At 36.3% G+C, this 18,787-nt stretch overlaps 1 protein-coding gene across 1 annotated transcript in view; it reads left to right on the forward strand.

The window, feature by feature from the left end:
- LOC107644442 (protein IQ-DOMAIN 14) overlaps window positions 684-18,787 on the forward strand; it is a 21,933-nt gene continuing 3,829 nt past the window's right edge. The window contains exon 1 of the mRNA XM_016348301.2: window positions 684-695. The gene's annotated coding sequence lies outside the window, so the exon portion shown is untranslated. The remainder of the gene's footprint in view (window positions 696-18,787) is intronic.

Genomic DNA, 18,787 nt, shown 5'->3' on the forward strand with positions numbered 1-18,787 from the left:
TTAGGGTATACCCAACAGATGCGAGGGATGTCTGCAGCAAATTTCCTGCGGTGTCACAAACAGCAGCAATTCAGGGTGGATAGCTGCGATTCCTTTCCAAATCAGCCTACCGACGCCGAATCACTCTGATGTTGTGTCGAACCCACCAAGTCCGCTGCTAATCCCAATCCAACCAGTGATGATATAACCCAAATTCAATTCAGAAGACCCAAAATAACAAATCTGAGGAACCCGCCAACAATGAGAATGTAGAGTGCGCGAAACTGTTCCCTGCTCTACCGTGCACCACTCTTTCACCGTGGAGTCTCTTAGCTGCCGATCCACCCTTCTCCCCTGCCGTCGACTCTTCCCAAAATCAGATTCATAGCTTAGATTCTTCATCGCGCAAACACATAAGGGACTGAGAGGCACGAAATACATCTCTGCGCGTCAATCATTGCCGCCGTTCTCCTCCGGACACCAGTTCCAGCTGCATTGCGCTTTCCGTTGCCGGTGGGTCCATCGCCGATCAACTTCGTGGTTTACATAACTGGTATGTACAAAACCCCTATTTGTTAGTAAGATTCTAGCTTGTTCTTCGTTTGTTATCTCTGTCTCCCATATAATTTTTTTCCGTTTTATTTTTCTCTAAAAGTAACTGGTATCTGAAATGGTAGATCACAGGTTTGTGGGGGTACTTTTTCAACAATTTTGCCTAAAAATATAAGTCATAGAAATAAATTTGAAGTGACAACTACTTTTCATGTAGCAGAACCTACCACCAAATATTGAAGTGTGTAAGTTAAAGAATTTGATATTATACCATGATTATTTATGTTATTTAAAGGGCAATTTATAGAAATAAAATGATTGAAAGAAACCTTTACGCAAATACAACATTGGCAAACTGCAGATGAAAATGCAACAATCACAATTGTATGTAATCCGCAACACCCTCTAGCGGAACCTAAATACACGTAATTCGCTACACCTTGTCGCAAATTACGTAGAGAACCTGGCATCACATAAACTGCTACACCCTGTAGCAGTTTATGACCAAATGTGCAGAAAGCACCTATAGCAGATTATGAGTAGAGTGGCTCACTATATAAACCGCGTGAGGCTGTAGCGGATTTCATTTGAGGAAAGTGGGAAAGAAACTTAGAGAGAGAAAGTAGAGAGAAGTGAGAGGATATTCTTGGAGCAGTGGAAGAATGGAGGATGAACAGCGGTTGTATCGGCTCGACGGCGTTGCTCACGTTGTCGAAACCATCAATGAAGAGGTAAATCTCTTTATTTTCTTTCAATTGGATAATAACTGTGTATTTTATTTAATATTAAGGAAGTTATTTATTAATTAGAAAGATAGAGACTTAGTTTAGCTTTGGGTTTGAAAATCAAAATTTGAAATTTAAACTTTAAAATTTAAAATTAAATGTAGAGAATTTGGAATTTAAGTTGTGGATGGTAAATTAGTAATTTTGAAACCTAGGTAGTTTAGGACTTGAAACATAAGCTATGGTTTGGTGATGTCATTGTTAGAAATTAAGCCGGTGTTCTTTATTTCTAAGTATGCAGCCAACCCGATGTATTTATAGTGTCCGTAGGCAACAGAATATGCCGTTACATGATAGGATCATACCTTACTTGGAGAGGGTTGGGTTGTACCACCTGGCTAGGCTGAACGCACATTGGTTCTGGTTGGATGAGCCTCTGGTCAGCGCATTTATCGAGAGGTGGCGGCCTGAGACCCACACTTTTCATATGCCATTCGGAGAGTGTACTATCACGCTCCAGGATGTGGCATATCAGCTGGGACTGTCCGTGGATGGCCAAGCTGTTTCTGGGTGCTGACTTCCACCTGCACATCGTGGGGGCCAGACCGGAATGGGAGTGGTTCCAGGAGTTATTTGGTGATCTTCCGCCACCGGATAAGAGAAAGTTATACACGGTCCACTTCACATGGTTCCATGAGAGGTTCAGGGTGTTACCGGCTGATGCTTCCAAGGAGACCGTGCGCATATATGCACGTGCGTATATTATGATGCTTCTGTCGACACAGCTATTCATGGACAAGAGTGGTAATCGGGTCCACCCTTGCTGGTTGCCATATGTGGCGAGACTTGACGACATGGGCAGCTATAGCTAGGGCGCAGCTGCGTTGGCGTGGCTGTACTGATGCATGTGTAGGGTGGCAAACAGGAACGTCACCAACTTGGCTGGGCCCCCTACAGTTGCTACAGTCATGGATCTTTTGGCGGTCCCCCACATTGAGGCCGCAGGGTTTTGACGCTTTCTCTTTTCTGTTGGCATCCAGGTATAATTTAATACACGTATTCTTTCAAGTTATTAACGTTTTACATATGAAATTACATACGTATGTGATATTTCTGTCATTCAGATGGGCCACATACTTACCCACTTCTGATGGGAAGGAACAACAGCTTATTCAGTATCGTCTGGCATTGGATCAACTGTGTGATCGAGATGTAAGTCATTTGTTTTTGTTTTCAACATTTTATTAGTTCTTCCCCACTATTTGTATACATTGGTACAATGCTGACTTGTCTCCTTACTATTAGATTGTATGGGAGCCTTATGGTTCTCTGGACGTACTTGCAGTCATTCATCCGGAGATACTGACTGAGGAGCACAGTCGGTTATGGCAGGTGGTCACCAGTCTTATATACTTTGCAGTGATTGAGTAGCATCAGGTAGACAGGGTCGTTCCACAGCTAGGGGCGTACAGCATCTGCCTGAGCCAACCCTGAACATAGAGTATCTTCATAGTAAGGACGGCAGGGGTGGAGATAGATGGTTCCCCACTTACTATAGGACGTGGCATCAGCATTGAGACGAGCGAGTTTGTTCTGTGTTGAGTATCGAAAGAGTGGCTGATCCTGGTCCATCCGCTGAGTACCTGGACTGGTGGTACCGTGTTGCACATAGAATTCTGTCACCAGGGATTGTGTTCGCAGATTCCAGGCTCACGCAGGTTCCGAATGATGCTATACTCAGAGGGTCGTCGCAGGCACCCATTAGAGCGGAGACGACGCATTGGTACACATGCCACTGATCGCGAGTGGCGCTGGCTCAACGACATGATACAGGAGGAGCAGGTTGGTGGTGATGATGGAGGCCAGGCAGATCATCGCCTTCGTCGATCTAGTGCTAGACGACGGGGTGCTCGTGCTGGACGAGCACCCTCTGTCCACCATGATGAGGAGGCTGGATCGTCCCGTGGTCACCCTACTGACACTCAGGTTGGTGGTACTGCGGAGGCTAGTATGGGTGGTACACGTTTTACTCACGTATCTAGCTCTCAGATACTGCATGAGTGTAGCATGCAGATGTTTTCTCGTCTTACTACCACTACTTTCACCATGGATTTGGACGATCAGCTGGCTGGACCACAGTTCTATGCAGAATTCGCTGAGATCATACGGGATGATGACGTTCATCAGTATCAGAGTCCGATTCCAGGCGGTCCGTCCGAGCCTCCGGAGTACAGGCCACAGCCAGCAGATGTGCCATCCCAGGTTTCTGAGTCCCAGCTCCCGGTTGACCTGAATGAGCCAGCAGGCAGCCTGTACGACACTTGGTTCGGCATGGGGGGGACGCCGCCATCTGCATTTGGAGCTGGGCTACAGGATGCTCCACCCGGAGATCGGTGAGCTACTAGAGTAAGGCGTCCGACTCGATGTGGCACAGGCTCGCACCTACTTGGTCCATTCGGGGTGACCATGATGATGATGGTGATCAGCAGTAGCACCCATTGTGTTAGTTCCGACCGTTATCATTGTATGAATTATGACTTATTTATTTTCTGTTAGTTTTAATGACTTGTGACAGTTATATTTGTATGACTTATGTAGTTAACTCAGATTGTGTTAATGCCTGCTGGCTATTATTTTTGTACGACTTATTGCTTATGACGATTACATTTTGTATCAATTCGTGCATTTTGCATCATGGTTTGTTACCCACAGGTATTCCTGGTTTTTTATATAGTGATCCACTCTCCTCATAACCTGCTACAGGGTGTAGCGAATTACGTGTATTTAGGTTCCGCTAGAGGGTGTCGCGGATTACATACAATTGCGATTGTTACATTTTCGTCTACAGTTTGCCAATGTTGTATTTGTTGGGAATAATACACCATTCCCCCTTGAGAAAATACATTTCACAGAGAAATAAAATAGACACAATCACAACACAAGAATTTAACGTGGAAAATCCCAATTACTGGAGAAAAAAAAAATCACGGCCGTTGGCAAATGACAACCAAAGAATATCACTATGTGAAAATTGTTATAACACATAGACTTCTTTCTCTCTAACACCGGCACCCCAGTACACCCACACTCTCAAAGCAAATATTTAACTACACCTCACAACACTCTCTAGTCAAAGAGTATAGAGGAAAAGAAAAGTCAGATACAAGCTTTAAGTGTTTCCGACTGGTGCAAAAAATATGGAGAACTTAGCCTTATATTTATAGCCTAGGTCACCCACTCCATTTGCTATCCTAAGCAATGTGGGACTAATTCAACCAAATCCTAACAATCTCCACCTTGATTGAAATAGTCACACATCTTCAGCTTCCATAGTCAACACCGACAATTCTTTGCTGCCATTGTCTATACCGACAATCATAGTTCAGAGAACTATCATACTCCACCATGAAAGTATACTCACTTGGAATTAGACCACTCCAAGCATTTCGCCTTGGTACAGATCGAAACCTTGCTGAAAATTCATGGTGCAACTTCCAAATTGGCTTTCTTGGAAGTTCTTCAGCCATCGACATAACTCCGCCACACACCTTGCATCTCAACGCCAACCAATGCCCGTGTGCAATTGTGGACCCGATTGCCACAACTTATCCTTATCCATGGCAGTGCGGCAATACCCTGAGGATACTTCTTATCTTCTAGAGAACATCATCTTCTCTCATAGAGAGAGCAATATTGCAAGTATCAGATTGAGAGTCTTTTTCTAAAACCGCATTACCTGGACAATTTCTCTTTACATGCCCAGGCTTTCCACATTTCCAGCATGTTACACTCCTTCCACGATTTCCTTTTCCATAATTGTCACTTCTAGCTACAAGCGCCAAATCTGATGAAGTGCTACCCTCATTTTTCATTCTTCTTTCTTCAGCAATGAGCTTACTGGCAACTTCTTCAAAATTCAGAGTTTCCTTCCATACATTAAAACAGGTTTGATATACTCATAGGAAGAGGGAAGAGACAATATGAGCCTCAGTGCCTTATCTTCATCATCAATTTTCACTCCAATTGCCTCTAATTCAGAGACAATACCATTGATAGCACTAAGATGGTCGGAGATTTTCACATTGTGATCCATGCGTAGATTATGGAACTGCTCCTTCAATAACAACCAATTTGAGATGCCCTTTGCCTGATACAACCCTTCGAGTTTATCCCAAAGTTCCTTGACTGTTTTCATTCCTTGCACATTTGTAAGAACATTCTTAGCCAAACACAGGAAAATAGCACTTGCAGCTCTCAAATCTAGTTCCTCCCATTCTTCATCCTTCATACCAGAGATCTTCTCCTTCAACGCCTTGTGCAAATATGATTGTATGAACACATCCTTGACTTGTATTTGCCACAAGCCAAAATTGATTCTTCCATCAAATTTCTCTATTTCAAGCTTCACAGCACTTGAATATCCTGACATTATTGCAACCGTATACTGGAATAGTATAACTCAACTGTAGATCGTGCACTAGGAAGAGTCCCTAGGAAAGAGAGGTGGATCACAATGGACACACTTAAATACCAAGTCTTTCCTTAGCCAGAACATTTCCAAACTGCACTCTCACAGTGTCACATTGCCTTCCAGCAACAACAACAGCAACCAAAGATCAACCTGAAGCCACAGGACAAAATTCTTTTCTGATGTGGAAGGTCAGACTAGGCTGCAACCACAGAGCATACTAAGAATAAATCCCACCGAACCGAAGCTCTGATACCACATGTTGGGAATAATACACCATTCTCCCTTGAGAAAATACCTTTCACAGAGAAATAAAATAGACACAATCACAACACAAGAATTTAACGTGAAAAACCCCAATTACTGGAGAAAAAAAAAAACCACGGCCGTTGGCAAATGACAACCAAAGAATATCATTATGTGAAAATTGTTACAACACATAGACTTCTTTCTCTCTAACACCGGCACCTCAGTACACCCACACTCTCAAAGCAAATATTTAACTACACCTCACAACACTCTCTAGTCAAAGAGTATAGAGGAAAAGAAAAGTCAGATACAAGCTTTAAGTGTTTTCGACTGGTGCAAAAAATATGGAGAACTTAGCCTCATATTTATAGCCTAGGCCACCCACTCCATTTGCTATCCTAAGGAATGTGAGACTAATTCAACCAAATCCTAACAGTATTCACGTAAAGGTTTCCTTTAATCATTTTATTTATGTAAATTGCCCTTATTTAAAATAGTGATTTAAAATTTGTGATGAATATGTCTATGCGCCACACATAGTTAGAGAATCTAGCTAGATGTTCCAAAGATATTTATCTACTCTTTAATTAATTAATTTTTGTTGGAGTAAAATTTTTTTTGGGTCTTATCTTTGATTTTGTTTTATTCCAGATAATTCGTAATTTATCGATTAAAAAATGATAAGTTATTTTCTATTTTTTCTTTCTTTTAGATGTATAAGCCTTTTTTATGAGATTCTTTAGCAATTTTTGACAGAATTTGATGACATATCAAGTTGGATTTTATAATGTGATTTCGCTTTTCTTATGTGGACTATAACTATTCAATTGAGATACTTGAACTCCTGTCTAATCAATAAAACGACGCAATGAATGGAAGTGCAAATTTCAACCAGCAATGGTATCATTGGATTCTGAAATAGAAGTATTTTTCTTGGTAAAGACTCACATGCAATTATTTTCATGTAAAATTGTTAGTTAAGAACCATTAGATAATTTGATATATTTGATAAAATTATTATCTAACGATTTTCAACTAATAAATTTATATAAAGACAACTGCATGTGAGTTTTTACCATTTTTCTTTTTAAAAGAAAAAATAGAAGTATTTAAAGCATATTAAAACTAACAATAAAAATCCACTTACATAATAGTAGCAGCAACAAAAAAAATTCTATCTTAATTTTTCGCTATTCTTGATTCTCACATTACAGCATACGCTTCACATTGTCATTTAAAATGCTCGAATTTTCTCCTCCTATTACCTCACTAACATTAATAGTCGAAACCATAAAATTTATCGTCTTCCTACTTCCACTATGTCGTTGAGATGTAGACTACTCTGCATCACTCAATTTTTTTCTTCTCTTAAGGGTTAGCATTTTCTCTGTTAGGTTTAATAATGAAAACTTTTTCACAATGCAATATCATTTTGCAAAGAGTTTCATTAACTAAAATTAATTATTTAAAAAATTAAAAAAAAATCTTAAATTATTGATTAGATAAAAGGTGTCGTACTTTATATATATAAGAGTGAAAATANTTGTGAAAAAAATTATCAGATCTTGCCAGAACAAACCATCAAACTCAATAACATACTAGATTTTGTACTTAAATACAATTGCATAATTTTCATGATATAGTTTTTTAGAAAATAATTCTATTTATATACGTAGAATTAGGGGTGTTCGAAACCGATTCGGACTGAACTAAACCGATGGACCGAACCGAAAAAATCGAAAACCGAAATAACCAAAAACCGAAAAAACCGAAAAAAGTGTTGATTTGTGGTTTTTTTGCAGTTCGGTTCGATTTTCGGTTCTTGCCACCAAAATCCTAACCGAACCGAACCGAACCGGTTCTTAACAAAACCCTAAAATTAAAACTACCCTAACCCCCGCCGCCCAAACCCCAGATCGGAGCCACCACATCTCGCCCACTCACCCAGACGGCCAGACCCCCCACGGAGCTAGCCTGAGCCACCTACCTCCTTGATACTCGAAGGCCGAAGCCTTCCTCTTCCTCCAAATCTCACCTTCTTCACTCCTTGTCCTTGATACTCGAAGTCGAAGGCAGCTCCTCAAAGGAAGACGAAGACGAAGATGAAGACCCAGTCACCCACCCACCCACAGGACCTCCGACCTCACCACCTCCGACGTCACCGCCTCCACCCAGCAGCGTTTCTGGGTTCTGTAGGGTCACCTTACCACTTCCGACCTCGCCGCCTCCACCCAGAAAGCCTCCACCCAGCAGCGTTTCTGAGTTCTGTAGGGTCACCTCACCACCTCCGACCTCGCCTCCTCCACCCAGAAAGTCTCCCACCCAGCCACCGATTCAAGTGCATATGGAGCCCGAGCAATCTATTCAGGTAAACCTTACTGATGCATTGTTTCCTTGTTGGTATTGCTGCTTGCTGGTTATTGTTCAATGTTCAGTTTGTTCAGGTTAGGGTTATTGTTGCCTCGGATCCCATGTTTTGAATCTCGACAATAGATTCTTTCAAAATTTTATACTTTAGTTTAATCATCTTTTTTTGTACGTTAGGATCTAGGAGTTCAATTTTAATATAAAGATTGATAGAATTGAATAGATTTAACCTGAAAAATGATGTTAGGGATCTAGTTCAATTTTAATATAATCAATTAATCATTAACATAATTTAACCTGAAAAATAGTTTATAAGTAATGTTTACCATTTCATGTATGTTTCATATTGTTTTTGCCAAGTCAGAGTATTCAATTTGTTGGTATAATGGTATTGCTGTTTAGTGTTTAATTTGCCAAGTTTAATTTGTTCATTGCTTGTTCACATTATGAAGTTTTGTTCTGTTTGGTTTATTGTTGGTTTATTGCTGGTTCATTGCTTGTTTATTGTTTGGTTTATTGCTGTTTATCGCCAAGTTCAATTTGTTGGTATAATAGTTTATTGCTTGTTCATTGCTTGTTTGGTTCATTGCTGGTTTAATTTGAGATTATCAAGTTTTGTTCTGTTTAGTGTTTAATTTTCCAAGTTCAATTTGTTTGTTGCTTGTTCACATTATCAAGTTTTATTCTGTTTTGTTTATTACTGGTTATTGCTTGAATATTGCTGGTTATTGCTTGTTTATTGCTGGTTTAATTGTTCATTGCTTGTTCAGATTATCAAGTTTTGTTCTGTTTTGTTTACTGCTGGTTAATGGTTATTGCTTGTTTATGTAGTTTGACGTCAGTTCAAGTGAGAATATGGGTGACACTGGATTGCCTCCAGTTCCTATTCCGAATGAATCAACAAGCATCAGATCTCCGACTGCTTTGCCTCCTGTGCCAGATCCTCAACGAAACACAAGGAATTGGAGAAGTTAGAATTAGGTATGGTTAAGTTTCTACTTATAATTTTCTTTATTTTAGTCTAGTTTTTATTATGTGTATTTTGGCTTGTTGATTTCAATCTTATGATATTGCATAATAGTATGGTAGAATTTTTTTTATTTGATTGAAAAACCGAACAAACCGAACCAAACCAAACCGATTTTAATTGGTTTGGTTTGGTTCGGATGACCTTGAAAAAAAATCGAACCAAACCGAACCGCAGCTTAATTAAACGATCGGATCGGATGACTTTTCCTTCAAAAACCGAACCAAACCGCACCGCGAACACCCCTATTGGATATGTCTCATCATCTTAGCAACACGCATGATGCGTATTGTATTTTAAATTAATTTTTTATTATTTTTCAAATATTTTTGTTAAAATTTAGGGTTTATATTAGTGAACGTCTGTAATAAATATGATCATGACAAAGAATTTAAGAATAATAATAAATTTTTTGTTGTTGACTTTAGAAGATGAAAATCACCAGAAATATATTAGGTATTAAGGGGTTAAAATTTTTAATTTAGATTTTCTCATTATTAGTCTTAGATTTGAAAAAAAAATTCTCAATATCAAATGTTTATTAATTAAAAAAAAATGTAGTGGGAGTACGTATTCCTCATCTAGCGCCCAATGAGTTCGTTCACGCTCTGCTAGGGTTTCATTGCGCCGCCTCCATGCAATGGTTACACCTTTCTTTGTCTTTTCTTCATCAAACTCTTTTCCATCTTCTTCTACTTTCTTTTCTTAATTTCTTTTCCACTTAGCTCCCTAATTTTTATTTTCTCTCCCAATTCATTCCTCTTTTAATTTATTCCGTTTTCTAATTCACTCATTCCATATATCTTATTTCTCTCTGGAATCATTAAATACCAATTCTAGTTTTCTCTACACCATGAGCAACAAATCAGAGACCCAGAACCCTCATATAATTGATAGTGATCAGGAAGATGATTTGATCGTTTTAGCTTATGAAGATGTTTCTGAAGGAATTCAAGTATGTACACGGAGTCTGTCCGGAAGAATTTTCTCAGATCGGATATTTTCCATAGGTACCATGGAAGGAGCTCTCTATGCAATATGGAATAAATCAGAAGGATTTAGAGTAGTCGAAAAATCCAGGAACCAGTTTCAATTTTTCTTTAAGAATGACTCTGATGTGACTCGAATTGAAAGGGGTTCATCTTGGTTATTCAAGAGTTTTGTTATTCATGTTCGTAGATGGAAGCAGTCAATAAACATGGAGGATAATCACATCTCTTCTGATCTTTTCCTGTATGGGCATAATTTTGGGGATTGCCTGAACAATACAAAACGCTTGAGGTTGGCCGAAAATTGGGTGGGAGACTTGGTCAAATTGAAGATGTTGCACTATTTGAAGTTAGAGGCAAAGATACACGCATGGTGAAGGCTAAAGTGGAACTGAACGGTGATAAAAGAGTGAGGGATACACTGAAATTGCTTGACCCTAATCAGAAAATGCTGGAAATTGGAGTACGCTATGAACGTATAGGTGTGTTCTGTACTTATCATCACTACAAGAAAAAATACCCATTCAGCCACACTTTTTTTAAGCTACATTTGAAAAGCGTAGCCTATTCATAGAATAGGCTACGCTTTTCTCCGTGTTGCCTTTTTATAAGAGAAAAGGATACACAAATGCGGCATCATTTAAAAAGCGTAGCCTTAGGTATTATAGAAATCACTTATAAAGCGTAGCCGTAGGTTGATATCTATAGGTTCACTTTTCGTATCAAAGGAGACGCTTTTAAAGGGTAGCCTATTTTTTAAGTTTTGGGTGCACTTAATAAAGTAAAAAAAATAAGACCTAAGGCTACACTTATATACAGTAACTATAGTATTAAAAAAAAAAAAACGAGACCTAAGGCTACACTTATATACAGTAACTATAGTATTAAAAAAAAAAAAACGAGACCTAAGGCTACACTTATATACAGTAGCTATAGTATATATAAAAAAAAGAGGGACCTAAGGCTACGCTTATAAAAAGTAGCTATGGTATACAATGTGGCTACGCTTTACAAGTGATGCAGTAGCGTTGAAAAGCGTAGCCTATTCTGGAAGAATGAAAGCTGAAAAGCGTAGCCTTTGGTCCTGGACAGCATCACTTGAAAAGCGTAGCCTATTCCCAAACGCCAAAAGCGTAGCCCTTGGTGCAGAAAAGCGTAGCCTTTGAGAATAGGCAATGGGCGAATAGGAATCACCCCAAAAAGCGTAGACGTAGCCCAAAAAGCGTAGCCGTAGCCTAAGGCATCATTTTTTTCACTTTTGGCTACACTTTTCAAGTGTACCTGAATGGGTGTTTTTCTTGTAGTGTATTGTGCAAAATTGTGGCATGAATCTAAGAACTGCCAATTTTTTATTGATGATTCTGCCCAAAACAATATCAAGGAAGATAGAGTTGGTGAATGGCTTAAGACAGATCAAGTCGGTAGGCATTTAACTGAAAAGAAAGCTTCCTTCAATCCTAACCAACCTCGGGATGGTTTTATTCCAGCTCAACCGAAGAAAAAATCTCTACCTGCTTGGCTTTTTGATAGTTTCTGAAAAATGAGTGTGCAAGATGATCAGAAAAAATAGAATAATGAAAAAATTGCTGCCAATTCGAGTTCTAGAGCAGAAAATGAGGGTGAATCAGAAAACATAGGTACTGCTATTGATACTAATTCTTCTTCTAATGCTTTGTTGGAGATATCCTATCCCATGAATAATGTCCAACACAATAACAATGTCATATCCAAGCTTAAAAAGGAGAACAAAACAAACCTGAAACAACTTGCCAGAAAGTCTGTGATAGGTTTCAAACGGAGGAGTAGAGGTAATGGTACTGAAGATATTTCAAAGAAAATTTGTCTCAATGATATTGTCTCTGATGCTATGACGGTGGAGGGTGCCAACCTTCAAGTGGCACCCAAAGAAATATGAAACTGCTCCCATGGAATTGTCTGGGTTTGGGGAGACCCCTGACAATCCACAATCTTAAAGGGATTTGCAAATCCTACTCTCTAGAGGTTGGTTTTATCTGTGAAACAAAAAATCAATCTCGACAAGTTAAAGGAAAATTAAGATCTTGTGGTTTCAAGGAATGGTTTATTGTGGATCCGGATGGATTATTAGGGGTTTGGCAATGGCATGGAGGGATGGTTGCACTGTTCAGATTTTACAGCATGGTAGATTCTTCATTGCGGCATCAGTTCTGACAGCTGGTTCTAATGATCCCTATGGTGTTCTAGGTGTTTATCTCAGTTCAAATGATCAACATAGAATGGCTCAATTTGCTGAATTAACTTCAGTCACCCAATAGTTCGATGGTAAGGTTGTGTTAATGGGTGATTTTAATGTCATTTCTAATCAATTGGAGAAAGAAGGTGGGGGTGCTAAATCTCCTTCTTCTATTGAAACCTTTAACAGTTTTATTGATGATAACTCCCTGATTGATATTGGTATGGTCGGAAGACCATTCACTTGGTCGAATAGGCGGAGGGGTGATGAGTTAATACAGAAAAGACTGGATCGATTCCTGTAGGAGTTGATTGGCAGCAACTTTATCCCAATGCAACGGTTCTTAGACTGTCAGAATCAGGCTCGGATCATTCCCCTCTTCTCTTAGACTCTAATATGAGAACTGAGAGATCTAAACGCCGATTCAAATTCCAAGAAAGATGGTGTTCCAATGATGAAATAAGGCAGATTGTTAGAGAGGTTTGGCACGAACAGATTGATGGTTCAGCCATGTATATCCTAGCTTAAAAAATAAAGCGTTGTCGGCATAAGATTGTCAGATGGCAGCAAGAACACATATCTAATTCAAAGGTGGAGATTGATTTACTACAATCTGAATTAGAGGAACTTCGTTTAGTAGGAATTCATGGAGGCGACATCATTTCAGACATAGAGGACAAACTTGAAAAAGCATTGCAAAATGAGGAATCTTATTGGAAAGATAAGTCTAGAGTCAAATGGCTCAAATCTGGTGATCAGAATACAGCTTTCTTCCATCAGAAATTTAGAAATCGAACCCGAAGGAATAGAATTTGGCAACTAACTGGCAATGATGGTGAAGTGGCTACTTCAAATGCTGGTATTGCTTCTGTGGCTGAATCTTATTTCAAGGACATATTTTCCTCCACTTGTCATGAGAACCCTGAACCTCTGTTTACTGATTTTGAACCTAAGGTTACAGCTCACATGAACCGTAGGCTTCAAAGACCAGTGACTATGGAGGAAGTGAAACGTACAACATTTAACATTCATCCTCAAAGTGCTCCAGGAGATGATGGTATGATAGCAAAATTTTTTCAAAGCTTCTGGAACATACTCAATGGTGATGTGTTTCGAGCAGTTAAGAGCTTCTTTTCAAGGGGCAGAATTTTAAAGGGTTTTAATCACACTCAGATCTGTCTTATTCCCAAGATTTCTAATGCTAAAGATATGACTCAGGTACGACCAATAAGCCTATCTTCAGTCTTTTACAAGATTATCTCCAAAGTATTTGTACATAGACTTCAGGGTCTGATGAATAGACTAATTAGCCCTACGCAGAGTGCTTTTATTAAAGGCAGATTACTTGAAGAACAAAAAAATGGGACTCGAAAATGAAATGGCGCTAAAATTAGATATGAGTAAGGCATATGATAGGGTGGAATGACACTTTCTTTGGTTTATATTGGAGAAGTTTAGTTTTGACTCCCGGTGGATCATGTGGATTCGAGAATTAGTGACAATTATTTCTTATTCTGTTATTGTGGAAGGATGACTTTATAGTTTCTTCAAACCAAATAGAGGTATTCGACAAAGAGATCCTCTATCCCCCTATTTTTTTCTTTTCTGTGCAGAAGGTCTCTCCTTCTTGCTACACAAGGCAGAACAAAACAAACTAATTCAGGGTCTTCAGATACATAGGCGATGTCCCAAGGTCAACCACCTCCTGTTTGCTGATGATTCCATCTTATTCTGCAAGGCTAATCCTGAAGCATGTTCAAATATCCTGCATTTATTGAATTCTTATGAAAGCATTAGTGGCCAGAGGGTAAATCTTAATAAATCTGCTGTATTCTTTAGCAACAACACTCCCTCCACTACTCATACACTACTGGCTAACTCTATGAATATTAATCATATTGGGGCTCAGAATAAATACCTTGGTTTGCCTTCTACAGTCTCTAAATCGAAAAAGGCTTCTTTTAGTATGATCAAAGAAAAGGTTCGGAAAAGAATCCAAGGGTGGAAGCGCAATCTTCTTTCGTCAGGTGGTAGACACGTATTGCTTAAAGCAGTGGGAGAAGCTATTCCTATTTATACATTGTCTTGCTTCAAGTTGCCTGATGGTTTAATTTTGGAAATTCACTCTCTACTTTTTCAGTTCTGGTGGGGACAAAAAGGTTCTGAAAGGCGGATGGCTTGGATTCGCTGGGACACTATGACTCGCCCACGAAAAGAAGGAGGCCTTGGATTTAAAGTTCTCAGAATCCAAAATCTGGCGCTTTTAGGCAAACAGTTTTGGCGACTTGTAACACAGCCTACTTCCTTATTATCCAAAATCCTAAGAGGTAAATACTTTAGCAATGGTAATGCTATAACGGCAAAAATTGGAGTCTTACCTTCTTGGGGATGGAGGAGCATACTGGAAGGCCAAAAGATTGTTGAAAAAGGTCTTAATTGGGCTATAGGTACTGGTGAGAATATCCGAACCTTTGAGGATCCTTGGCTGCCTCCTCCGTACCCTTTAATGATTTTTGACATGCCAAATAGACAGGCTATTTCTGAGTTAGTTCCAAGAGTTAAAGATCTAATTACTGAAGATAGGAATTGGAATCAGAATCTCATTCAAGAATTATTTCCCCAAGACGTTGCAAACATGATTTTGTCAATTAAAATTCAGCAGAGTAGGGACAAATTGCAATGGAATTTGAACAAATCCAAGCAATATGATACAGCTTCAGGTTACAGAATTGGCTATTTATTTTACCATCCGCCTCTGGAGCTTTGCCCTAATTATATGCAGCAGAAAAAGCCGCGGATTGATCTATAGAAGTTAAACTTGCCTCACAAAATTAAGCTATTTATCTGGAAAGCTCTCCATGGCCGACTTCCGGTGCTTGCTCAGATTCATCACCGCATCCCATCTATATCACCAATATGCCCCTGCTGTCATAAAGCAACGAAAACAGTCACTCATTGTTTGATCGATTGCTCTAGAATTAAAGACGTATGGTCTCAGAGTTATCTTCGTGACTGTCTTCCCCCTCAGAGTCCTAACGACTTTTGGACATGGTGGACTGCATCAATAGAGATACTTATCCCGTTGAAGAATGCTGACCGTAATCCTCAATTGCTTGCCATCATTTGCTGGAACTGTTGGAAAGCTCGCAACCAGTTGATTTTTGAAGGTTCTACTTCTATGCCGTCTGCCATTCTAGCAAGCTCTGTCAAGTTGCTCCGTGAAATCCAAAGAACTCCCAGTTTAGGTCGTCATCTCCATGAGGCAAGCTCTTAGTTGCATTCAATTTGATTTATCATTCTTTTTTCTTTAAGATTTTTCTCCGTTTTTCGACCACGCACTGTTGGATGAATACCTTCAATGTAGTGTTTTTGGAAAATCCCCACCTTTTATTATACTCTCCTACTTTTGGACATCTTTGTATTTCATTTTTCAATAATTAATGAAATATAACCTACTATCTTTAAAAAAAATACTAGTTGTCCTTTAACTTTCAGCCTTTTAATTTAAATAATATTATTTAATTAAATTTTAATTAAAACACATTCTTAGTTTGTAGATAAATATGTTGGTACTTAAAATTTCAAATATCAGAATTTCTCTAACTTTTTACCCACTTCATAAAGTAGTTACTTTATCATTTTTTCATTTTCTATGTACGTTCCTCTCTCTCCTAAGTTCTTTTTTTTCTCTGTCACACAAAAATTCTATAGAAGAGTACTACTATAAGATTTCGTAATATCTATCTAATACATCCCACATCTGATTGATTGATTATTGATATTTGTTAGTTATATTTTTCTCATTTTTAATATTTTTACATTTTGATATACGAAAATAAAAGTATATGCGAATTACTTAATCATTTAGTCCTCTAAATATTTAGTTTGCAAATTTAGAATGAGCAATTCACAATAAAAAATTAATGACTATGTAAAAGGAAAAAAAATGTTGCAAAAAAAAAAATCACTTTTATTTCTCATAATTGCCTCCACGTATTAGAGATTTTGACGTTGATGGTTTAAAATTAAAACCACAATGTCTATAGTTTTTAACAATTTTTTTTATTATTAGTTAGATTTTTTCATTTTTTATTTGAACATTAACATTTTTTAAATTATTAAAATGTATGTTTATAATTTTTTTTTTCAATTATAACACATCTAAAATTATTAAGTTATACAGAAAATATGTTTGAAACACATCCAAAATTATAAATCTAAAATTTAAATTTAAACATTAAAAATAAAATTAATTTTTATATCTTATTCGATAAAAACTCATCTAATATTTTTTTTCATAATAGCTAGATTTTGTCCGTTACTTATTTGAATATTAACGCTTTTAAAATTATTAAAATGTATGTTCGTAACAGTTGGTTTTTGTTTTTAACTGTAACACATCTAAAATTATTAAATGATACACAAAATATTTTTGAAACACATCTAAAATTATAAATCAGAAATTTAAATTTAAACGTTAAATATAAAATTAATTTTTTATATCTTATTCGATAAAAACTCATATAATATTTCTTATTTTTTTACTATTTGTTGGATTTTATCGTTACTTATTTATTGAACATTAACGCTTTTAAAATTATTAAAATGTATGTTTGTAAAAATTTGGTTATTCTTTTCAATTATTACACATCTAAAATTATTGATTTATATACAAAATATATTTGAAACATATCCAAAATCATAAATCTAATATTTAAATTTAAACGTTAAAAATAAAATTAATTTTTTATATCTTATTCGATAAAAATGCATCTAATATTTTTATTTTTTATTAATATTTTATAAAATATTAAAATAAATAATTAAATTAAATTTTTTAGATTTTATTCAATAAAAATATATCTAACATATTTTATCTTAGTATTAGTTAGGATTTTTTTTACTTATTTGGGCATTAGATATTATTCATTTTAATATCTTTATTAATTTATTGTTTAGTATTTTAGCTAATGTTCAAAGTGAATTTATTATAATGACCATAATTTTACTTCTAATTGTAGACATTAAGATCTCTAAGGATAACGACTTGGAAGCTTTAAGATCTCTTTTAAGAATTTCTGTAGCGTGGGTTAATAACCTTTAAAATTTATTTTTTTAATTTTAAAATTAAAATCTTTAATTTTACTGAATTTAATTTTTAGATGTGTATTTAAATAATAATCTGTTAATAATTAAAAATGTTAAAATTGAAACAAAAATTTTAAATTTTAAATTTTAGTTTTATTTACTTTATATTTTAGATGTGTATTTAATTTTAAAAAAATACTAAATTTATTTAGATATATTTGTTTTAATTTATTTTAAAATTATTACAATAAAAAACTAAATAAAAAATCACTTTTAAAAAATAGTTAATTGTACTGTGATAACAATAACATCTTAATTTAACCATAATAAATATATAAGAATTCTAGTTTTGTACATGGACACAAAACTAAAAATTTGAAAGAGTAGTACACCAAAAAAAACACAGATGTGGATGTCCATGTCAATGTCTGCAAGGACGATCTTTGGTTCTCCTTCCTTCATCCAAGTAATAATAGCACCCCAAAGTTGTTAAATTTTTTCCACACGTTTTGTAGAACTATGAAAATTTGAATTCACGGTAAGCTTTCACCTTTCACTATTTTTTTCTTCTTCTTCTTAGTTTTTTTTTTTTTATTTATAAATTAAACATCTTCATATTTTTAAATTAAATAATAAGAGTTCAAGTACATAAATGTATATTATGCAATAGTACAAAATAATAACATGAAAGTATCTAGATATTATACTATTGTGTAATATATTATGCAACAGGATAAAATAGAGATACTTTCTTAGATTAATAACTATCGTATTACTTTATTTATGATATGTTATCCAAATTAAAGTAGAAAGAAAATGAAAATTAAAAAAAAATAAAATAAACAATAAATATTTTTTAAAAAAATTTTTTATTTTCTTCAACAATGAGAAGAATTTATTTTTTTCCTTCTCTTAATCCCTTCTGGTTCATTAAACCATTAACATTACAGCTTGAACAGCTTATATATTATGTACTCTTGATGTACTTTCATTAAAAAATAATTACGATAATAAACCTATTATTGATAAAGAAATAATCTAAATAACAAAGATAATTAAAAAAACATCAACCAAGAGAACTCATTTTTAAGATTTTAAAACATATATTAAATATTTATTCAATTAATTAAA

Source organism: Arachis ipaensis, chromosome B05, assembly GCF_000816755.2.
Source record: "Arachis ipaensis cultivar K30076 chromosome B05, Araip1.1, whole genome shotgun sequence".
Classification (NCBI taxonomy): Eukaryota; Viridiplantae; Streptophyta; class Magnoliopsida; order Fabales; family Fabaceae; genus Arachis; species Arachis ipaensis.